Below are 25,120 nucleotides of genomic sequence, written 5' to 3'. Positions count from 1 at the left end.
CGGCTGTGTTGTACAGAGACCTTCACGTGTCAGACAAGAGAGAGATATGTAAGTGAGAGAATACAAGTTAAAGCTGAGACGGTATTGATCAGCATGTTGGGCGGTAGCCTCTGTATTTTAGTACCTTCTTACATCTTTTGTAGCCACATTGGAAAAGGAGAGGATTAAGGTGGGCTCTCCAGTAACTTAAACTCAATTACTTTACTGAATTACAGAGCGATGTTAAAAAAGAGACTGTTGGGAGAAAGATGGTTGAAATAAGGGTACCCGTGGTGGAGGCTGGTATCGTGAAGCTGGAAAAATGAGAATGGGGCTGTGGTGACGACCTACTGGCATGTCCATGGAAAACTGGAGGGGGAACTAGGAAGATCCTCTGACTGACCCAGTTAGGGGAGAGGAAGCAGAAAATGACCAAGCCAGGTAAGTGAGGGCAAGATTGCAAGACAAAGAAGGGAGTTAATTGTCTTGAATGCAGCTGACAGATCATGGAGGATGGGGAAATAGCAATGTTCAGTTTTGGCTGAAGACGGTTCTGGAGAGAATAATTTGAGAATGGTGAGAGCAGGAAGCTCATCCTTTGCATATAACAGATGCATACCAGATTGCAAGTAAAATATATGAATATCTATAAGGTGGATTTGTATACAATGCATGTGCTGTAGACACACTCTATAACTTTGGAATAAGTCAAAGAAAGAATGTAGGAATGTACAGGTTAGGTACCTACAACAGAACAATGTGAAGACAAGTCTACAAAGTAGCTGTACACTGTCTGAGTGTAATTGAAGCCACCCAAGCAGCAAGTGACTCAGTCCCAGTCCCACAGTAGGGGACACCTTAGTTTCCACCCCATTTGCAGAGGGTGGCCGTGGCTTTCACATCAGAAATCCCAGACTCCTTGTCTCCATTAGCAGTCTTAACTGTGAGACTGAAGTGTGATCCTGTCCCTGTCTGACAGTGAGACCCATGCCAATGGGAAATAAATGGAGAAACCAGACAGAGATATAAAAATTAAGTTAAAATAGTTTAAGATGAATACTTCTCTTCAGCAGTGGAGGAGAAGCTTGAAAAGACTGGCCACCAGCATGCTGAGATACGGGAGGATTTCCTCTGGGTTTTAGGAAGGGGAAGATCTCCAAAGTGGTGATGAGCTGTTGGGTAAGGAAAAGCACAGTACGGCTTTTTCCCCCCCCTGCTATTTTGTGAACTGGGGTGCACATCTTGGGGTACAAATATACGGGCAGTTTGACCATGATGGACTCCTGGGCTGGAGCAGAGCATGGCTGCTTTTCACCTTTTGGGGGTGACTGGTCCTGTTGGGTTTTGCGTGCCGGGCAGGCTTCTCCCGCAGGGTGCGGGGAAGGCACATCCTTCCCTCATGGCTGGGCCCGTGGTACCATGTGTGCTATGCAGCCCTAAAGGTCAGATGGCCTCACTTGTTGGCACAGCATGAGCCATCCTAGGCGCCGGCACGTCTGCAGAAGGAAACGGGCATCAGTGACATTGTCGTGGCGAGGTATGGGCCCCCAAGTGCCTCCTGCGACACGAACGCCTTTCGTGCCGATGCTCAGTAACCCCAGCTCAGATGTCCCTGGTGCATCTATGATGACAGCAGGATCCTAGATTAGTACAATCACTTCGGGCTTTGCTGTCTTGGGGTGTTTCTCCCCTCTGCCCCAGGCAGGCAGGTAGCAGGAGCTGGGAACCCCACTGCTGTCGGTGTCCTGTCCCCCCGGCCTCCCTCTGCCCCTGCTGGAGGAAGGGGGGTGAGCCTGGCACACTTTTAGGGTGCTGAGGGTCACGAGCATCTTTTTGCAGGACTTTGGGAGGCACTGCTGGAAACCAGGTAGTGATGCGGGTGATGACAGGGCAGCGGGGACATGCCACCTCCACCAGCTCCTCAAGGCAGGGCTGTCTGGCAGCTGAGCCCTCCCTGCTCACCATGCCTTACAGGGGACATCGGATGCAGCAGGGAGGTCGTGGCCATTTTTCCCTCCTGTTGAGCAGAGCCCGGTAACAGCGATGAGTTGCTCTCCCACTGCCCGGCTGTGAGCTGGCTGGACGCCCTTCTATGTAGCACGGCGTTCCTTATTCATGACCATCTTCTTACCTCCACACCTGTTTGATATTACATATTCAGTTTGGAAATACTGTCCTTTTTTGTCCCCTTTTACACCATCTGTTGACACAATCGTGTGTATGTGTGTGTGTCTGGGTAAGATCCAGCTGGCACACGCAGGAGGTGAACGCATTCGCATCTCCCGAAATTGCTGATTCAGGGAGGGGAGGCGGTGGAGGGCTGGTGGGGGATGGGGGGACACGACGATGGACGGCTACGAGGAGGGGGACTGAAAGAGCCCCGCACCCCGATAGCGCCGCAGCTGAGACGCCTCTCCTTGCCCTCGGTGATGGTGCCAGGCGTTATCAATGCACAGCCATCCTTTCAGCCCCTCGCCTGCCCTCCCCGCCGCCCCGACGTGCCTGTTGTGATGGGGGGAACAATGGCAGAGGCAGAGTGCCCGGCACAAAGACAACAGCTGCACTCCCGGGTCGGGGTTTGCAGCCTCCCCGCACAATGGCCGTGTGTAACCCCATCCCACCGCCCGCCTCGGAATAATTTATTTATAGATGCAATATCTCTTTCTCTGGCCTATTTAAGAATGCCCTTTCATAAATGCATGGAAATTGAAATTATTCTCTGCTTCTCCCCCCCCCCGGAAAGATTAAGGTATCTGTTCTGTGCAGATAAATAGTGTAATTTTGGAGGGGAAGAGCGAGAAAAGCAGTTGGAATATATGTAATAAAAGACACGGAGAACTTGATTCATTGTGATGCGTGCATTTGTTTTTTTTAATTAAATATATTTCATTATTAGTGTCTTTGTAATAACGGGCACTTGTTTAAAAATAGGAAAGAAATATTGAAGTAGGGGGAAAAAAAAAAAAAAGCCCTCCTAGGCACTGAATGCCAGCCTCTCCTCGGCGAGAGACGACTGGTTGCCTCTTTGGTAATAAAACCTCTTTCACCCGAACAAACTGTAAGCATGAGCATCTGCTCAGCATGGAGAATTTTCTACCATCCAGGAGACCGTGAGTCATCTCTCACATGAAAATATGGTCAGTTCAGCCCACTGCTCACTTCTCTTAAATACAGCGTGTGCAGCTCATATATTATCTGAATGTGTCCTTTAACACAAGATCAGAAATAAGGACGATCACCAAGCTCCCTAAAAAGAACTAAAATCAGTAAAAATATTTCTTCTAATAACTTCTTAATGCCAGCAGTTTCAATACCCCCATCACTAGCTCTTTAGTTAAAATTAATTTAGGGTTTTTTTACTTTCACTGCAACTAAGTTTAATTTTGTTTGTCTAAATCCTGCTCTCTGCATGCAGACAACTAGTAGCTTGTTGACAGCACTCTCCTGTGTTAAACCAGTTGGTTTAGGGATCGTGAAGCAGGAGCGCTTCACCCATGCACATTTTGTGTTCTTGCGAACGTGTCTGCGTAAGGGAAGCATGACAAGACCATCTCCAAATAGGAAAAAGCTTTGGTGCTGCTAAACACCCTCCAAACGCCTCCGTCAGATTTAACAACCAACTGAAAAGCTCCTGTAAGCCCACGGGATGTGAAACACGCTTTATCAGTCACTCTGGAGTAAAAAGGAAATTTTTTTCTTTTTTTTTTAATTAGCAAACACCATATATAACGTTATCAGCAGTTCTGTACAAAGTGTGCTGGAAAAATGCACGGCCTCTTTATATTGTCCCCTCTTCCATCTCCTGCAGTCCACAGGAAAAGCCTCATGACTGGCAGCTGGTTGACTGCCCTATTATCTGAGCCTGCGTCCAGTCTGGCTAATTACAGTCACTGATTACTAAACACTGAGCAGCACTGTCACCTGCCTTAGCCTGACAGGATTATACCATCTGTGCCACATGGCCAGGGTATGGAAAGCTGGTGAAAGGTCACAAAAAGGGGCAAATAGCCCTTAATGGGAGGTAAATGTGTGTTTACAGACGTGACAGCTGACTGTCATTAGGGTATATATACGTATTCACAGCTGAAGATACTTCCCAAGGAAAAATAAGGGATATAGGAAGTATGACTTTGTCAGACAGTTGGGGTTTTTTTCTACACCAAAAATAGGTGTCATTCACTGGAAAGAGACTAAATATGCTCCTGTCACACACACTGGAGTAACACAAGACCAGACTTTTTCCCTCCTTACCTCCTCAGATCTTGTCAGCGCAGTGGCACTTTAACAAAAATGTTTGTTAGAACTGCTCTAGTGAAGGTGGTGCAGACCTTTGTGCAGGCAGAGCTGTCTCCTTTAGAGGAACTGGATGGATCTGTTTGGTTTGGGCTTGCAAAGGTACCGCAATGAACTCAACTCAGGAAGCTGAGGACCGGTCCTGTTCTCCAGAGCAGGTAGCAGTGCAGGACCCATAAGCTGAGGGTCCCCCTTCTCCAATATCCCGCTCTGGAGCAGGTCATGCCTCCCTCTACCTGCAGTGCCAGCAGTAACACCATTCCTTCCTATGCCTCTTCTCTCATCAACTCCCACGCGCTTGTACCTGCCCTCTGCTCCACCCAAGCCTCTCCTATGGCTGCTACTTTTCATCCCCGGCATACTAGCAAAAGCCTTCTCTTCTCTTTTCCCAAATACATGGAATCATAGAATGGTTTAGGGTTGGAAGGGACCTTACAGATCATTTAGTTCCACCTCCCCTGCCATGGGCAGGGGCACCTCCCACTAGACCAGGTTGCTCAAAGCCCCATCCAGCCTGGCCATCATCAAGGTAATGTCAATCATCAGCCTTTGACATTATTTTTTTTAAGATCCCACATGGTAGCACAGCCCTTTTAATGGAAAGCATCGTGTGTTTCCCATTGTCTGCTTTATTTCCCCATGTATTTAAGTTTTGGCTCTCCAAAAGGGATTTTGCAACTTCTTCTATGTGTCTGGGCTGAGCTCTGCTAAGGTCAGAGAGGCGTAGCATTTATTCACTGTCTTGTTGGATCATCCCAGCTCAAATCTAATCCATCCTACTCCTTGGAGGGTTATTGAAGTTATGCTGAAATCACAGTAATTTGTTGTCTTTGGAAGTTCCTAGTGCTTACAACAGTCTCTGGATCCTTTTGTAGGCAATATATACCCAAGAGCATCCATAGAGTGGCCCAACTCTGACAGTACGCATCCCTGGGGCCCCTTGGCATGACTTAGGGCACTTATGCAGTCCCCTCCCCACTTGCTGCCCTATGCATGGATTATTCAAAGCCTCCAGGACATAAACTTGGGTATACAGCTCTCATTGACAATTAAGAAGGCCTGAGCTGTCACCCCAGGAGCTGGCATGCCACTTGGTCCTCCTGGGAGGAGACCTGCATCCTCCTGTTTGTGTGGAAGACCACAGATGGCACCACAATGTTGCCAGGGTCTTCTGCCATGGGTCCCTGAATGGGTTTGTGGCCAATGAGATTTCACTGCAACTGCCAGTCAGCTGTGTATTAAAGTTAATAGATTGAAGGAAGCTCAAAGCAAGTAAAACTGCCTGGCACGACATGTCCGCAAGATGGTAGTGGTAAGAGGCAGCCATGGGGCCTCTTCCCTTCTGTGCATGTCCAGGGATGCTCATCGGAGAGGATGGTGACACTGTCTGGCATGGTCACAGGGTTGTTGGTCTCCTTTCATCAGCCACACAGTGGAGACCACCACCACCACCTGCTAGGGCCACTCCACCAGGCTCAGGTCGTGGTCTGGTGGCAGCGGTGGTTTCTGAGTAGGTCCCCAAATCGTGCTTCCCTCTGCGTGGTTCTGCCATTGACCCCTGGGTAGGGAGCATCCTCTTCCTCCCCATATACTGGGTGAAATATGCAGAGTTTTCAGCCAGAAACGCAAGCAGTCTGTGCAACTAGGGGATAATTTATTTCAGCTAAGTCATGGTGTTGCACACTCACTACCTTGCTTTTATTCTCCTTCCTTGAATTTCTTGTCTAAACTTTCTCTTTTGCTGTCAAACATGTATTATGTTTCTCTAGTTGTGTTCAATTTTTCTGGTCATTATTTACCAGGTATTTTAGTATGTGAATGTAAGATAGATGTTTTACTCAAAAAAAGATGACTATAAATAGCCTTGCATACATCAAATCACAGTTTAAAGAAAAACACATGAATCCCCCAAAGGTGCATATATGTCATAGCTGAAGCGGTCTTAATTTTAGTGATGAGTGTAATCTTCTCAGAAGTGAAAACATAATTTATTTCATGTCAAATAGGTGACCAACATTTGACAGCCACTGAGTACAGGAATTTTTCAAAAGGTATGAAATCAAGGTGTCTAATATTCTGCGCTCTCATATCTGACCTGTGTGCTTTCCTAACAGTTGCTCTGATTTTATTTTTTTTTTCTGTTGGCTTCTTTAAAATTGATCTCAGGAGCAGGCACGTTCAAAAAGCTACTTCATATACACATATGTGTGTATATATATATGTTTGCTAGTCTGCCAATGAAGTCAGCCAGTGATGTGGTGAGGGCAGCATCACCATCACAGAGCGGGGCTGGGATACTGGCGCAGAGCAACGCTGTGATGATCCAGAGGAATGGGAGGAGAGGAACAATGGGAAACTCAGTGGTACAAAGCACATGCAATTTTTCAACCGATGCTGGAAACCAAAGAGGAACAAAACTGGGATGCGCTCTGCAGTGATGGGGGGTGTACTGCTGTGATGCAGCTGTGGCAATCCTCGACTGATCCTGACACACACCATTTCCAGGACAGACAGAGAAGCATTTGTAACTCCTTTAGTTACCACCAGTTACCGTTTCACCGCTCGAGCCTCCTCTGGGTGAAGGCACCCAGGCCTGGTGCTGCGTACGAGCCCGGCCCGCCATGTTCAGAGCAGATAAGCACCAGCTGGAGCGGGTATGGAAAGCAGTTCCTCGGATGAGCGGGGGACCTGGCAGCTTAATTTGAGAGACACAGCTTAGGGAGTGTAGCTCATTTAGCTCCTCAAGAAAAATGCCGAGAGAGAAAAAAAAAAAAAAGTGATTGCTTGCTCTAAATTTATCAGCGGAGGCAAATGCCAGAGAGGGAGAGGAACTATTTAAGGTGAAGGACAATGTTGGCATAAGAACAAATGAGTGTAATCTGGCTATGAATAAATTTAGGCTGAAAATTAGAAAATGGTTTCTAACTATCAGAGGAGCGAGTTCTCAGCTTTTTAATAGGAACTCAAGAAACCCAATTCCCATCCAGTCCAATTTGATAAGATTATTTAAAAGGTGCCTGTGATAGGAGGGAACTAGTCTATAGCTTAGAAGGTCTTCTCCGTCCATTAGCACTGATGGATGCAGGTTGGCTCAATGGGAATCCTGCTTCGAATATTCGGTATGTGAATACTCTTCATTGTATGAAGAAGTTTCAAAAGTCAGGACTCAAATTATAAAGGGAGCGCCCCAAATTTTTTATTGCTTGGACTTTAATGTCTCTCTCTGCCTCTTCTACCCACCTGTGAAACACAGAGGATAATTCCACCCCTCCTTCCCATTTAATCGCACTGGGGTATTGTGAAAACACCCTCACTGTGGTATTATGAAAATATAATATTTACTGTTTGTGTAGCACTCAGCAGTGCTGTGAGGATGAGTACCAAAGGAGAAAAAGCTGCACTGAAATTAATAATTTTGGCTGCACAGCTAGGTTTGAATTACATGTAGTAAATCATGCCTAGGGCAACACACTGAGTGAGAAGAAAATAAAATATTGAATAGCTGCTCATTAAGTGAACACCATCTATTCCGTGAACTGAATGAGGCAGGGTCCCATGGAAAATACAGTATGTGATTTTGTAATTGAAGATTAGAAAAGGGCTGAATTATGGTTGCACAAGCCTTTCCTTGCGCCTTTCCAGCAACAAGGATCTAGGATTTTTAATTTTTTTTTACGTGCAGCTGACCAATTAGCTATCCGCGTCTGTAGGCAGCCCAGCTCTCTCCTGGTTTGCTACTGGGGTCACCTTGTTTCTGAGCGGCACGGAGGTGGTTGTCCGGCTGAGCAGATTCTGGCACGATTCTTCTCCCAGAAGATGGGAGGGACTGCCTGGGCATATCTGAATAACCACCCGTCCTCCGATCTCGCCAGCCTGCGTGCAGGGCGATGCTCCGGAGCGCGCCGTGTGAATAACCCCCACAGTACTCTGCCCTTGGCACAAGCAGCCGGAGAAGAATGGGAGGGTTGCACTGGCTCGCCCACAATCAGCCTCTCAGAGCCCGGCAGAGAATAGCGTTCTGTCTTGTGGAGAAACTGGAAATTTATTTCATCCCAGCTTGGGGCTAACCCCGCCTCTGGAAAATCTCTATAAATGAAAGTTGGAGGAGTGATTAAAATGTTGACTGTTGAGCTAAGAAGCTTGGGTTGCCTGGGCGAACTGCCCTCCCTGTGACTTTGGAGGTGTAGGTGGCTTTGGGTGTGAAGCTCAGGCTTTGGGTGCGATCGCGGGACCACCCCACAAGAGCAGGTATGGCCCCAGAAGCCCATGCCCATTTCAAACCTTGCTCTTTTCTTGAAAGCAAGAGTTTGGAACCAAACCTGAAGATATCAATGAGGCAGCAAACATTTTGTCAGTATTTTTCAAACTAGTTGCAGAACTATGGGCTATACGCTGGAAGGAGTGTGAAGAGACCAGCATGGTTAACGTGAGTTACAACTGTGCCGGGAAGAGCTGTGGCGAATAGGTGCCTGCAAGAACTCACCCCTGGCCACATCAAAACCTGATACCAATGCCCATAGCTTTATTCTAGCTGGAGTGTTCAGTATGCCACCACCAAATGCTGAGAACACAAAATCTTGCTATTTTAAAAATAGCTTTGATGCAGAGGACAAACTTGTAGCACGATCAGCAAGTTTGAGTCCCTCTTTTTCTCTGCACCTGATTTTTCCCTTAGCTGAGGTCTGATTCCCAGAGTGGGGATGCTCAGCTCTTTCTGAACACTGTGTTTTCGAAGCGGCCACTAGCAAAGCAAGAAAAAGCCTTGGCCAGTTCTGAAAATCTTGACTCAAACTCTTCAAAGGTTATCCAAGAAGCGTATATCTCTCAGCCTTGGAAAACGACAATTATTTATAGGCTCCTCCAGAATACTTGGTAGGATATTTTTTCTGTGAGTTGGTACAAAGGAGTCTGGTGTGACTGTGTGTACTATACAAAGGCAGACACACCCCACATTTAAAATATTCCTGTTTTACTGTAGTCAATCATATTTCCATGTTTGTTTGTCATAGTGTGTATGTCTGTAATTATGTGCTGATGGCACATTCTTGCTAACCGAAAATATTATCAAAAAATACAGAGCTATCTCTAGATGCAGACCTTGTTTTTGACAGCAATGTTTACTATTGAATCACAAACCACAGAAAACAGTGATTTGCACAAGAACGGCTAATGCATAAGAAGTGTGCTGAACACCACTTTTGCTCAGGAAGAGGGAAGGAAGAAAAACATATTTATCTCAGTAGTGGTTAAACGATAGTGCAAACTAGTAATTACGTGTAAATTATGGCCTTGCCCCCTTGCAGTCAGCTCCTCAGTAAACATGACTGCATTTCATTTCCATCCCCTCAGCAATAAACATCATTGTTTTCAAAGCAAGTTCAATGCTTCTCTTCAGATCTTTTTTCAAAGAAAATCTGCATTTTTAGAGATCAAAACCTTAAATGAAATGCTGGGCTTTTTCTGATTTGAGGGATTTTCATAGAAATAGAAAACTGGTGTTAAATATTAGCTTTTATAAATTCTGCTCTCTTTTCTATCACTAAAAGGCATTACATACAAGTTTAAAATTTAGAGGTTTTTTAAAACATACATATTTTTCATTTTCATTTGACATTCTGTAACATTTCCAAAGCTGGAGAAATGCTGAAAAGCTGCAGAAAATAAAGTGATGAGAGAAACCCCTAACTTGGATATCATGTAATATACATGGAAATAAAAGCAAAATACAGGAAGAATGCGGAAGAAAAAGAGAAGGGAAGCCCACAAAATTACATTTTAAGAAACACAGGTTAAGAACACTTTTTTTTTTTTTAAATAATAGAGAATCTCACTGAAGTGGAAGTGACTTAATTAACAGAACTCATTTCAACTTTTGGACATTTCTAATTTTTCTGTTTATTTAAACAATATCAGCCAAATAAGAATTGAGGCTCAGCGCTTACATATTATCGTGCATTTCACTGTGACAAACTGTAGCTACACACAATTATCCTGTGCTATCAGTTGCTGAAGTGGTATTCATTATTTCCTACCTTAAGCTGTCCTGTAAATTTGCTCTGCACTGTTAAGCAGATATCAAGTCCCGCCTAGAGATAGAAACACTGCTGATGAGCAAAGGGGATCTTAATCGCTAAGTTTGTTGATGCTTATATTAAACTTCAGAAACATTTTGAATAAAAGACAGAAATCATTCTTCCATGAACAGTCACATTGCATTTCCACAGCGTTTCCCCTCTAACGTTCTCACGAAGCAGAGAGACGTCGTCTCGCTTTCGGTTCCCTGGCTCGGGTTAATGCAGAGCATATTTTGGTGCGGCATTACCTGGAGCTAATCCCCTTGCGTTGGGCAAGCCCAGGAGTGATCGTGGTGCCTCTTGGGGAACCCAGGTAGTCTCGGTGTTTGTACCTGCACCGCAATCTCCTGAGGTTTCTAGTGGCATGTCCTGTGGTGGCTGGAGCAGCTCCTGCCTGACCCACCACGTTAATTCTTCCCAGGAAACTCCTCTGGGATGTCTCCGTGGGCTCGGCGCATGCTGCGGCGGCACGGGGATGTGCCGGAGGGTGCACTGCTGCATTCCCGTGGAGCTACTCCTCGTCCACGTAGGTGATGACTGCAGCTAGGTGCAGTGTGACCCCCTGTCCCACCAGGCAACATGAGTCAACAGCTCCACTGCAGCAGGGCTGGAGGCTTTTGTGGGTAGATGGGATTTAAATAATTGGCAGGGCCAGGAATGAAACCTGACTTAACTTGATTAAAGAGGAATCCTAGCTCGACTCCGCGTGTGTGAAAAGCTGCTCACTGGCGTTTCTCTGCGGGAAACAGAAACGGGTTTCCTCCTATGACCTACCTGGAGTTTGAACACACTTTTCCCCCACTAAGACACACCTTTAAACGCTTTGCAAATATCAGCAAACTCAGTTTCACAATGGGAGTTTCTGCTGGCAGGCAGGCTGCATCATCAATTTTTGGATGAGGAAATTAGGCAGGATTGGTGACTGGCTCCAGGCCACATCCCCGTGTTTGCGTGGCACTGGGAAGCGGTGTAGAGAGATACCAGGGCTAGCACGGATTTATATCAGAACAGGGCTCCACCCTGGCTAATTAGTCTGCTGGGGAGCAAGGTCTATCCGGCAGGGCAGAGAGCTCTGCTAATGCAATCCTGCCTCCAGATGCCTCGTGTGGGAATCCCATGGCTGGTCTGCAAAGCGCTCTGCATCCCCATGGGCCTTTCTCGGGCACCAAGGCCTTCACAAGCAGTGAAATGTACTTTGGGGCTTGAGGATAGCATTTCTGAGGACAAGTTTCCTGCAGTTGGACTCAGAGCTGGGAGCTCAGAGCTCATTTATTTTTATTTCCTCCTTATTTTAAATTGCTTTTTATTTTTATTTTTTTCATTTTTTTTCCTTTTTATTTTTACACCCCCCCCCCTTTTTTTAATTGCACAACAACAAAAAAACGGGGTTAATTAAAAGGACCCAAGCCCTAAAAATACGCTACTGTAGCTCGTGAAATAGTGAAGTCAGGAATTTGCTGTGACTCAGTGGCTGATTGTAAACTACAACGTAGGGAGGGTGGGCCTGACTCAGCAGATGCCGGAGCCTTCAAAGGTATTAGAGCTGTTGCCAAGGTGTTCCACCCTTTTTTTGTCTTTAAATGTGTCTTAAGTATCTTAGTCTTGCATTACATTATACATAAAAAGCATGTACGCTATAGAATTGGCACATTCAGAATACAGAGCACTTAAACATCAGATTTTCCTGAAGGATTACGATTTGATTATATCTGCATGTGCACACCATTTCATCACTGTGCAAGTAGCAAAATCCCTTCCATACAATTAAAAACCCTCAAGCTTTATTAACACAGTAGCTGCAAACATTTCAAAATAGGCACTCTAAAAAAAAACCCCACACAACAAACCCCCAACCTCAATCTTCGTCAAAAAACTATTTACAACCAGAGCACACCCCATGGACCACAATTTCCAGTCCCCCAGCATGCCTCCGGAGCTGACGTATCGCTGTGATTCCTCGGGGAAATGGCCCTTGTGGGACTTCTTCATTGCAAGACGCGGTGCTTTCTAAGGGGCCAAGGCAGTTCCCCACGCCTGCTGCCAACCCGTTTCATAACTTCTGCCTCTGTGTAATCTTTTTAACTGAAAAGATAAAAACATAGGGAGTTGGTCCATACTTAAAAAAAGTTGTGCTGGCATGGCAATGGTATAATTACGACAGCGAAATCCCTACTGTGAGTTCAGTCCTACCATCAAAAGGCCTTTTTGTTGTTGTTATAATGTAATCTGTTCAGTGAACTGGTTTAATTCCTACCAGCAAAACAACTTTTTTTTTTTGCTGGTATAAGCTGTTTCTCTGCTCAGGGTGTTGGCTGTTGCAGGGCTGGTGCTATACCTCCATCGGGTGCTGATGTGCCTGAGGGACGGGCCACCGCTTTCCTCCTCGCAGGTGAGGGCTGAGGCACTTTGCTCACCAAAGGGATCAGGAGGCACGTGATGACTGCCGGGTCAAAAGGGAGTTTCAATCCACCTTTCAGTCTGGCTCATTTGCATAAGCCCTTTATTTTTTTAAGTCTGTGTCTTCACTCTGCAGATTTTTTGGCTAGGACTGAACTGGGCTGCCTGCACACCCCAGCGCCGTTTCTGACATTAAAGGCATTTTTGGATTGATGCTGAGAAAAGCAATGATTTTTTTCACAGGACTGTGAATTAAGTTCTCGGGTTTTAATGTTCCCCCCTCCCATCCCATCATTTTTGCAAGAAAAGTTGTTTTAATCCAGCTGTGGCTTTCTGTATATGTAAATATAATGAATTTCACCTGCCAGTCCATGGTGGCTCGGTGACTGTCAGTGTGAGGTGCCACCAGAGAAATGCTCAAAATCAGGCTTTCATGCTTATGCTGTCTCCACCCCTGGGTCCCTCCCTGCTGTTTTTCTGTGGGGATGGTGCACATTTTTGCACCTGGCAGATCAGGGGTGGGGTTTTAGTTGCCTTTCCCAGTCACACTGTCCCCATCCATCCCCCTGTCCCCTCCTAGGAATGAGAACTGGGAGGTGGGTGGTACACGGGGCAGCGATGGAGCAGGCCACAGGTAATGTTTCCCCGGAACCATCGCTTACCCTATGAGGAAAGGTACAGCCACGCCCATACAGGATTTATGTCTTTTTCATAAATGCATCTGGCGTGTTTGTTTCTACACACATTTCCTCAGTTTTCCTTTTAATCTAATTTCAATATTCTGTGGAATTGATACCAGAAATAATAAAATGCAGCAATAAGCATTATATCCTCTTAGCCAGCACAACCATCGCCGGTTTCTTTTTTTTTTTCCTTGAGAAACAAATGTTTCAACCTGTTTTAGCAAACCTGCTGGCCCTCCCACAGCAGATCACCGGAGCCATTTTCAGGGTATCGTATGCCAAAAAAAGCAGGGACAATCTGGAAGGAACAGGTGTATTGGCTCCTGTTGCTGCTTGAAGAGGTAAACACCTAATTTGCTGCTACCGCAAAGGAGGTAAACATTTAGCGCACAGAAAGTTTCCTTCCCTCTGAGAAAGTCCCACTGGTGTTGACCTAAATAAATTCCAACAGTTGATCTTTTTTTTTTAAAAAAAAAAGTTTCCTCCCCTCCATGGCACTGATTTTGTGTTGCAGCTGCTTGTAAAGAGAAACTTTTTTTTTGCGAGTTGGACATTTTATTCTACAGAGTGGGTTTGGTTGGAAGGAATTGTGCTGAGATGTGACCGTTTGGGCTGACCTTCTTCATGCTGGTGGTGTGCTTCAGGCTTGCCGTTCTCAGCTGGTATTTTCCAGCAGATGGTTTTCAGTCCAAACTGTTCTCAGGATGAGGGAAGGTAAAAAAGAAAGGAAAATAATTTTTGCTGCTGATAAAAAAAGGGGTATTTGAAGACATATCTTTTGAAGACTCCATAAATTACAGCATTTTAGAAGACTAAACAGACTTGGTGGAGATTTAGGGAAAACTAGTGGGTAAATCTGCATATGTTCAGTGTGCGCCCAGTGAAGCACCTGAGCTGAACCTAGAGAGCCCGTCCTGCCCGTTGTCCCCATCTGCCCCGCTCCGTGTTAACTTCAGGTCCTCGGCGTGGGACAGTGGCTTAGGGAGACTGAAGAAGAGACAAGAGTTGAATTTGGGGATGACAACACTATGTTGGAACAAAAACAACAAAAAGAGCAGTCTCAAAAAATGGACTTTGTGCTTTACTTGTTTAATGCAACAAACCTGACCGTCTCTGTCCTGGTGACTCTTTGCTTTTCTTAGATTGCTTAATCTTCAAACAAGCTTCATGCCTACTTTTACAGTAACTGCTTATGGCATCTCAGGGTTAACCAGCTTCATGCCTTAAAATACAATTTTTTGTTTCTTTTCAGATTATGAGATGATTTCTTTGAACTGAAAAGAGGGCCAAAAGTCCTAAACCTTGTCTACAGGGTTGTGTGTTTAGCAGTAGCTCTCAAAATCACGGTTCTCATTGAATGTGATCTCCAGAAGTTGTTGGTTTTGATCTGATTGATATCTAGCTCTGGTCTTTTCTCTACAGCGTTTTTCTAATCCTTTAGATCTTGTCTGCAACAACTGAGTCTTTCTGAGGTTTGCATTCAATTTGCAAATTGTACACCTGAAACTGAAAAATAAGCTCCATAGTTTTGTGGTAAAGCCATGTTTGCCAGGCCCCTTCTGAAATGATAGCAATGTTTTGTGGTTTGTTTCAGTTAATGTGGGCTGCAGTCAATGCGTGAACCGTTTGGTGCCCTCACTGAGTGCACAGCCTCCTTCCCTACATCAGTGTATTAGTGCAAGGGGTGGTTTTGGTTTTTTTTTTTTTTTAAATAACACCTGCAGAGAAGTGGAAAGCTCTCTGGTTTCTAGTTTTGGCTACATGGTTGTAAGGCGACTGTCCCAATACTATCTTTCAGGACATCTGTGAACAACTGTGTCTTCCACCCACTGTTGTAGCCACTCAGTTTTAGAGCTCTGTATTCTGTTGCTCAAACTCTTAGAAGATTTTTTTATGTCATGTCCACTGGGCACTTTTCACAAGTTTGTTGGTTTAGGCAGCCACGTTATGGATGGGATTTTTTTTGTCATCCAGGATCCCAAGGAGGAGTTGTACTCTTCTCATGTGTGTTGGAGAAGTTATGCTACAGATGGCAGCATCATTGCTGTGGTCAGTCTGTGCACATTTTTATGCCTTTTCTTTTTTCTTTTTATCTCTCTGAGAGATGATATTTCATTTAAATGACTTTTTTTTTTTTTTTAAGCTTTAGCCTAGCACCTCTTTCCAAAGCTGCTTAGACTCTCTTGAGCTTCTTTCTGTTCCCCAAATCAGACACCATCCAAATTTCTTGCATTTTTCAAGCGAAATGCTTGTTTGCCAAGTAAGAGTTTGCAGAGCCAGGGTCTCCCTGTGGGGGTGTTGAACATGTACAAATGTCAGTAGGTATTCCAAGGAGCACCTGCCAGAGCCCTGCTGGGGCTCTACTACATCGGACTAGTGCCAGGCACCAGACCTCTCTCCAGAATGGTTTCCTCTGGGGGGATAGGTGGATTTACTTTTTAAAAAAATATATATTTACTTCTAGCAGTTCTTCTGTTTCACTCGCAGTGACTCCAAATAAAAAAATGTTTTTTTTCTCTTGCCTTCGTCTATTGAGAGAGCTGGGGCTGTTCAGCCTGGAGAGGAGAAGGCTCCGGGGAGATCTTATTGCGGCCTTCCAGTACCTAAAGGGGGCCTACAGGAGAGCTGGGGAGGGACTTTTTACAAGAGCATGTAGTGATAGGACAAGGGGGAATGGCTATAAACTGGAAGAGGGCAGGTTTAGATTAAACATTAGGGAGAAGTTTTTCACTTTGAGGGTGGTAAGGCACTGGAACAGGTTGCCCAGAGAGGTTGTTGAGGCCCCATCCCTGGAGGTGTTCAAGGCCAGGCTGGACGTGGCCTTGGGCAACCTGGTCTAGTGGGAGGTGTCCTTGTCTATGGCAGGTGGGTTGGAACTCGATGATCTTCAAGGTCCTTTCCAACCTAAACCACTCTATGATTCTATGATTTAGCACCTCGTCCTATTTTGGTCTGGAAGAAGGAGAAGCTCCTGGAGGGTGAATTGCCAACTGACAGCTTCTCCAGTTCTGTTGAGATCTGTAGTCCTCGTCCTAGGAAGATATTTTCAAGCTCCTTCTCACCAGCTCTTCACTGAACTTATACTCCCTCTCATTCTTGTCCCACTGATGATCCCCTTCCTTTGGTACTCTCTTTCAAAAATGGTTATCTATCCATGCTTTATCTGCATAGTCTTTTACTGAGGAACAGTTACTTCACCTCTCTATTACACAATATTCTTCTAATACCTGTGCCATGTCTCTGAAATTATTTTACCTTTCTATCATTTTGCTAAAATATTAAATGACATAGAGCTATGACCTAGCGCCAGAGAACATTAGAAACATTGCTGTCTCTCTGTTTCCATTTATCTTTTAAAACATATCAAAGAACCAACTTCCTTTCTCAACGCGTGTGAAACTGGGTTTGGCTTCACTCTTGTTTCTTATGTGACTCAGAACTGAATGTCTTAGAGAAATTCAGGATTATTATCTCAATGCTGGTGCCTTTATCAACAAAATTTCTGATCTAATTTTTTGACGTTATCAATATTGTTTGATATGCTCTGCTTTCCATAAACCTCCTGTTTGCTATTACTTCTATTATTAGGCTTAAACTCAGAACTTTGATATGCTCTTCTGCTGTGCTCCTGGGGTCTCTGTTGGAGCAGCAAGCCATTTACACTTGCAGTCATTGGTGTAGCATCAATTCTCTTCCAGGTAACTGCAACTTATGACTGCTTTACGGAAAACCAATATTAAAGGTCTGATGACCTTCTCCACCTGCTCTTAACGCTTTGAGACTACAAGTTACCTGGACCAGTTCATTTCCATATGTTTAACCTTATGTACCTCTATCTCACTTTTTCTTGAGGATTTCTGCCTCTACTGTTGACCTTTCTACAGTTCTTAACCGTTAGCTGATACTTATTTGTTGCTCTCAGATTTCAGTCTTCTTAAATAATTATCCATATTTTTATGGTTGTTTTACCTCCTTTTTTAACCAGGTTGACATCTTAATCACACTTTTCTGTTTATTAGGGTAGTTTACTCTTATTATATACATAGTGTATATATTTATATGTAATAAAATTTATTTATTATGGTCTTTTTCAGTACCCAGGAAAATTTTATTAAGCATTTTCCAGCTATCACTGATATTTTTCTATTTGAATTTCCTCTTCCAGGTGATTTTGTGCACAACTATTCTTAGCTTCGTGAACTTGGAAATTCCATAGAGCCAAGCATATAATGCTGTTTGCACATAATTACATCTGTTAAATGACCTAAGCAACAGCCAATTTCTGTTCTCTGATCAGTTCTTCTGTGGCAGACTGAGATGTAAGGCAGAGGCAGAATTCCTTTTGTGCAGATACAATTTGTTCTGAGCATGAAAAGTGACACATAAAATGTCTTCCGGACACTTTGGTGTTGGCACCAAGAGACACCCATCACATTTCACTCTGTTTGAAGCCTGTGCCAGTGCAGCTTTTTGTACGGTTTGGGCAGATCCTTAAGGGAATGGGCGCCCTGTGCTCTGTTGTGACTGCCCAGGATGCCTGTTACCTCTTGTGCTTGTGCAGCGCGGGCATTGAAGGCATCTGCTTCTCAGTTGTCTGTGACCCAGGGATGGGGAATGACAGAGAACCGCTTTTAGATATTTGTACTCACTGAAACCTTCCTAAATTGGAGGTGAATCTTGATTTTGAAGTTCTTACTGTGAGGATCTTCGTATCAGGTTTCAGCAACATAAACTAGGGTAAATCTGGGGTCCTGCCTGAGTGGTCTCAGTCCCTTTTGTCTTTGGCCGGTGCCCATACCACTGGTGCAGAGGCCACTGGAGAACTCCTTCTCTCCACGTTTCAAAGTGATGTAATCAATTTTGTTCAAAACATCTTTATCTTGAACTGAAAATGTACTTTTATTCCTCCTTTCTCAATTTCCTCCTTTTTATTAGCATCACGTTCTTTGCTCCAGTCAGCAAGTAACCTGCAAAGTTCATTTTGCTTCTGCTGAGGTGGGGCTGGCCCGAACTCTGCCCGTCCTTCTCCCTGTTCAAGGTAAGACAGAAGGTCCACAAATCCAACACCATTAGTTACTCACTATGTACCTCCTGAGGTCTTCAACAGAAAATCAGGAATTGTCCTGTGGATGATAGTGAGCATCCTTACACACCTTCAATTCAACTTCAGAGTTGATTAGTTTTGTATAAGTTAAAAACAACAGCTTTGTGTAGGAAAAATGTGATTATATAGTAGTGATTATATAGTTCAAAGTTGTATGAAGCACACAAGAAGGCTGAATTAAAATGGCACAGGCAACATCTGTTCCTGTAAATTAAAATTTTTGAATGCTAAATATATAATGTGTTTACAGTGTTTTGTGTATATCGCATCTATATTAAGGGGTGTGAAATCTCTTCATCTTATATGTCCCTATAAGTTTTCATGGTGAAATATGAATCCTTTTAGCTGGAACTTTTCCTAGATGCTGTCACAGACCTCTTAGGAAAAAAAAACAGAAAAAGCCCAGTGATCCTAACAGGGGTATGTGAACTACCAGTCAGAAAACCCTGACATACAATAGGGACTCATTCAGTTACTGTGATAAAGCATTTTCTGAAAAAAATATAAACTATTTTTCCTAAAAATTCTGGGTTCATCTAGTCTTATCCAATAGTTTGTTTTGCAACTGAACTCACAAGTAAGTGTCCTTTATCTCTGTTTGCTGGTAGAAGATGGTTTGCTAGCTCAGTTGCAGCTGGAGATGCACTCTCTGTTACAGCTTAACTTTGTCGATAAGTTCCTAGTTTTCAAAACGGACTGGGAATAAGTGAGGAAGCGGTGAGCAGTCCCCCAGGGCACTCTCTCCTCTTCTTGGGACGGGGACTTCCCTATGGCGGTGAAGCCGGAGCCTTGGCACAGCCTCCCTGTGTAGTTCAATCGCAGTAATTCAGCTGAGAGCTGAAGACGATATTAATCACAGTGCATCCTTGTAGGCAGAAAGGGCAGGGGGAAAAGCAAGCATATTTCATCACTAATGCCAATTAGTAATAACCTGAGTTTAGCTACCAGCGGAGGGAAGGTGGGAGAGGTGACGGAGGAGAGTTGAAGACGTCTGAAATAGGCACGTGGTCTGCTGCTGGTGGAGCCAAAGCCTTGAATTTCTGCCATTACGCATGAGGGAGGCAGCAGCAAAGTGATTAATTTCTCCTTGGCAGGTGACTAACTCGGCGTGGCTTCCAACAGCCGCTGCCAAAGTTGGACAGAAACCTGCTAAAGGTGCTCAAATGCTCCAAATGTGGGGGCTGGATGCGGAGGCAGAAGTTTACTTCAAAAAAAGAAGGCTTTACAGAGCGCTTGAAGGATAATCATGGTCCGGAGCTGATGGGTGGCTGTGGGCAGGGGAGCAGGGTAATAATGTGCACTTAAAAAGAGAGCCAGGAGCTCCTGAATTTTAATCTGAGGGGCTCGTGCCAACTCTCTCCCAGATCCTGGGCAAGGTGAAATCTGCTCCTGTTGAAACCACAGGGAGTTCTTGCATTCATTTCAGCAGGGCCAGGATGTCACTTTTCTTGGAAAAGGAGTAACATTGATGGAAGGGAGCAGAGGAATTTGGGAATAAATTAGTTATCTCTTACAGTGATTCAGCTGTACGTTGCTATGACTGCTGTGAACCACATCCAACAATCCTTTGCACATAAACTTAAAGTTAATACTAAAGTTTATTTTAAAAAAGATAATAAAGTAACAATCCAAGCCACTGGCTGGTATCAACATAAGGTGAAAGGCTCTGTGCGGCCATACATTGCAGCATCTTCTGGCCCCAATACATTTCAGTGCTCCTCCCACAGTTGCTGAGCTGTTAATTTGCCAGGAACATCTTCAGTCCATCATAATCAAAAAGTAAATATTTAATACCCTTTACCCTGCACTTAGTGTGGCTGGAGATGCAGTTGCAGTGTCTGCCCCAGCGTTAGAAATTCAATTTTTACAGGTTGACCTGGGAGCAGAGCTGAGGAGGAGTGCGATGGAGAGAGCAGGGGTGAGGGAACAGTTAACTCTCTGCTGGATGTTGGCTGGGTTTGGGTTTTTTTTTTTTGGCACACAGGGCAAAGCTCAATTTCTGGCACTGAGGGAACTGCTGATCACATCCCGGGTGAACAGAGACCAGAAGTGCCTTGTCACTGCCACGGGGTCAGGGACTTTTCTTGTGATTCCTGCTCATTCATGTTGCTGGAAAATGAAACAATTCCCCGTGAATTCAGGAAGTAGTGCTAGCTTCAAATGAGCATACATGAAATTATTAGTTTCCTTCTTTTAGAAAGCGTCAGGATAGGTGTTTTTTTTCACACAGGTAGGTTGCTCCAGAAAGGAGTAAGACATCCCATAATACGTGAAAATTAAAAGGTTTCTGTTTGGTGGGGACTCTGAAAACTTTTTTTTTCTTTTTTTTTTTCTTTTTACATAGGTTTATATCCTTTCAGTTTCATTTTAGCTTGTTGTATTTGAGTATGTCCCAGAGTAAGAACCACAGGGTTGGACTTGGCTTACAATAGAAATGGTGTGAAACAGCAAAGCCTTTAACAAGGTCCCCGGCATCACTGGACATCCGGCTGCACTTGAAAAGGGTCAGGCTGCTCAGCGGTGTGTACCACAGAGAAACAGGGCACCACGCTACACATCCAGTTCAACGCTAACCGCAACTAGACAAGGGTTTGGCTGGGTTAAATTTCACAAACATTAAATACAATTTCAGAAAATCACAAAGCTGATTATCATTGAGACATACAACTGTGAAGCATTTCAACATCCTGAAAAAAAGCTTTTATGAAATTACCATTAGTGTCATTTTCACACAACTTATGCTAGGATTTGTGTTATGCACAATCATAAATAATAAGGAAAGGACAGGTGAATAGCAAGGTGACAACTCTTCCAGATAATACACAGTTGTTTAGGATAGAGAAAACCAGGACTTAAATAAAATAGCCTTAATTTTAAGTGGATAATAAGGAGGTCTATTTCAGCTATTACTATTCAGACAAAAAAATCTTGGAAACAATGTAGATAATTTTCAGGGAAATCTCATGTTAGTATTCAGAAGGATCATCAAGGTAAATAGGACTTTGCAAATGATTAGGAAGTGAATAGAGGAATATAATAATACCTATAATACCTAATAATACGTACCCATCCCATATACTAGAAGTAGTTCTGGTCAGCCCAGTTCAAGAAATGATACAGCAGAATTGGGAAAAGTTAAAAAAAAAAAGAACTACAAGACAACCACAGTAGTTTGGCACTCTTTGCCTTGGAAAAGATAAAGTATCATAAATGGGATATTGCAATTTTTTATAAAATCTTAGATGTATAAGAGAGAAAATTATGCAGATTGCATGCTGTTCTCTTAGTCCAACAGTTTCAGAGGCACCCACAGACATAATTAAATAGAGTGCGATACAAACAAGGAAAATCTGTTTCACACACTATATAATTATGTAGAATTCATTGTTACTGAATGACGTGGAGATAAAGAATAGAAATGGTCTCAAAGGTATTAAATGAAAAAGGGAAGATTAGTCTCTCTGTAGCAAATAAACATAGCACATCACTCAGGTGTGGAATTCTCTAAGTCACAGAGGGCTGGTCCAGGGGAAGCTGGACCAGGGAAGGGATCACTCTGAGTACCCGTGTTCCCACCACAAGCATCGACTGCAGCCGCTGGAGACAGGAGCTGGCTGGTGCAGCAGATCTTACCTTCCAGCTCACCCCCTTCTGTATTTCTGTGTCCAAATTTTCATTTTGGAAATTCAGATTTGTTTACCGATTTAATAAAACCAGATCAGGATGAGTTGGAATTTCCTGTGGGACAGACTGTCCTAATTTTGTGTAATTCTTACAGCTGTGACATGAATCAGTCTTATTTGCGTTGAGGAGCGAGCCAGGCTGTGTTGAAAAGGAATCTGTGATTTCTTAGGGAGGAAGTTTATCTTCAGAAGTAATTTTCTCTCTGAAGCCAGACAATGTTATGTGCAATAGTTTTGACCCTCTGTGATATCATTGCTCACCTGACTACAAGCTGCAGGCAGTAATTCGGCACCTGAATACGGGTGTAACTGCCAAGACTTTAGCGATAAGCAGAATTTAGCAACACATTCAGCTTCAAAGGACGGTTACAAAACTTAGAATTGTCCCCCAACCTTGTCATGTGCATATAGCACAGCAGTATGTGGGGATGTGTCCCAGTAACGTGCTGTGGAGAGGGTGGCTGCCGGGTCCCCCCCCACCCCAAGACAGCCACGCGTGGACCCACACCTCCCGGGTAGCGACAGAGAACGGGGCCACCGCGTATGCAGGTGCGCTAATTTGTGTTAGAAATTACCCCTGGCTTTTCCAACAGTTTAACTAGGTCAGCTAGGGGTGTGATTGTTTACTCTAATAATTAGCCTTGTGAACAGGCACCTCTTTCCCGGGGAATGAACTAGGAGAGTAATAATACCTTTACGCTTGTAAAATGGGGTGCAAAGGAGATGGCTTATGTCTTTTTAATGCCAAAAATCCTGTGTGTGAATACGGCCTGGTGATGTAGAACCCTGGAAATAGATGGCTATATTTTCCCTTCCAGTATTTCAATTCAGCTCCTAGTATTGATATTACAACACAGGTGCTAGAGAAACTGAAGCACGTAAGACATCATACACTCCTCTCTAATGTGACACCAACAGGAAACCAGGAGCATCACCAGGAACACAGGGGCGTCTTCAGATCGTTAACTCAAAAAAACCCACCCAAAAACCAGACACCCACACCCACGCTGTTATTCAAAAACCAGAATATCATCAGGAAGTAGTGAGTCATCATGTAGCCATTGCCCTTTTTCATTATGGTGTTTCCTGAACGTAAAATTTAGGCTGCTTCTTCCCTTTAGACAAAGTACCTGGTACCACTATGGAAGCAAAAGCCACGTTACGCTTATTAGCAGTACTACTGTGCATAATGGCATGAAGGAAAATAACTTGGCTGCTCACGTGATGGATGAGCATCCAAAGGTTTTGGGTGCCGGATCCTTGGCTTGTGAGAACCGGGAGAGGCATTTCACAATGTGGGCAGCAAGTCTGTGCAGCAGCTGGGCTGCGCGGTGCCGCGAACGCCCAGCGTGACGCTGGAGGTGGGGTGCATAGCCACGGCCCCTCCGCGTCGCCGTGCCAGCCGAGGTGGGAGCTGAGCCGTGTGGGTGTCGGGATCTGCACCGACAGGCGTGTCGGGAAGAGGAGGCTTAGAAGGGCCCCAACAAGTTGCCCAACATATTTTTAATAGATTATTGCCAAAAATAAGTGGCAGAGGATCAGAGTTATTGCCTCAAGAAGGTCATGGAAGTCATTTGTATTTTAAAACGTCTTGTTAGCGTGCATTGTGGCATTACTATTAAAGTAACCAGTACAGCCTAATATAATACATCTAATTATATGACGTGAGCCTCATCTGATGACTTTTGCCAATTATATCTGACAGGGATATATTAAATGAGAGGACATGTGTTACAGCAATTTTAAGAGATGAATATAACAGCGTATGTTTTCAAAAATAAAATATCCACTATATTATTTGCCATGATTAAGTAGCTACCAATGGAATTGCAAGGTAGGGAAGCAGGCCTTTCTGGTTTGAGAATTATGCCTGTGCTGAGTCATCGCTGTTTTTTTTAAAGGTTTATTATGAATGAAGGGCTGGGTCAATGCCAAATTCCACGTTTCTGGCTGCTTCTTTTGTTCCCTTACAAGTTATTCAAATTCCTGGAAACAAGTCTCTCAAAATGAAAACTTCTGAAGTTGTGGGAGAAGTATCTTGAACTCAAAACTTCAGAACAAGCAACGCAAGGAGTGACCCTGTGGACCTGAATAGAAGATGCTACCAAAAAAGAAGAATATGACATACGCTGTGGTATGACAAAACTCTGTCATTTAACATTAATATGATGGTCGACTATGGGAAAACAAAACAAACCAAGCTATTAACATTTTCTGCTGCAGAACAGAGACGCAGCCTCATATGAGAATGTCTGGGCAGAGGATAAAAGGAAAGTAAAGGCATCCCCCACTCTCTCTGAAGGTATCAGGGGATAAGAAGAAGTGGGTAGAGATTAGAGGGTTATTCTTGGTGCCTCCTGTTGCTGCTCAGACAGATGCTGAGCAGAAGGGGTTCAAAATTCACGGGCTAGAGGAAAAAATAGAGAGCACAGGAGAGAGGAAGAGAAATACATTTTATCTGATGATGTCGTTTAATGGAAATATGCACACAGACTTTTGGACCTCCAGGGTTTGCCCACAGCGCTCGCCTGGAACAATGTTCTCCCTCGTACCTGTGCTCAGGCCAAATGTACCCGGCATTGCAGAGAGAGCTGGAGACTGCCTGCACCCTGAAACGCGTCACTGTGAGGAACTGGGAGTGCTGGATTGCTATGTCACCAGGCTGGGCAGCCGCAGAAGCCAGTCCCTGTCACAGAAGGCAGGTTGCCCTCCTTGCTCTGCTAAAAGCAAGGTGGTCCCAGTATGATGGGTTTCACCTGGAATCCACTGTGATCCCTCCCTGCCTGGTAGAGCCCAAATCTATCATTAGGTGTTGCATATTTTTGGGGCAGATGGGCAGTATCAGGCCCCTGGGCGAGCATCGACGGAGGGGGTTCAAGGGTGGCTCTGGGCTGCTGGGTCCTGGCT

The sequence above is a fragment of the Charadrius vociferus genome, unplaced genomic scaffold (genome assembly GCF_000708025.1).
Source record: "Charadrius vociferus isolate BGI_N301 unplaced genomic scaffold, ASM70802v2 scaffold306, whole genome shotgun sequence".
In the NCBI taxonomy this organism is placed as follows: domain Eukaryota; kingdom Metazoa; phylum Chordata; class Aves; order Charadriiformes; family Charadriidae; genus Charadrius; species Charadrius vociferus.
Note: the sequence above shows the minus strand (reverse complement) of the source record.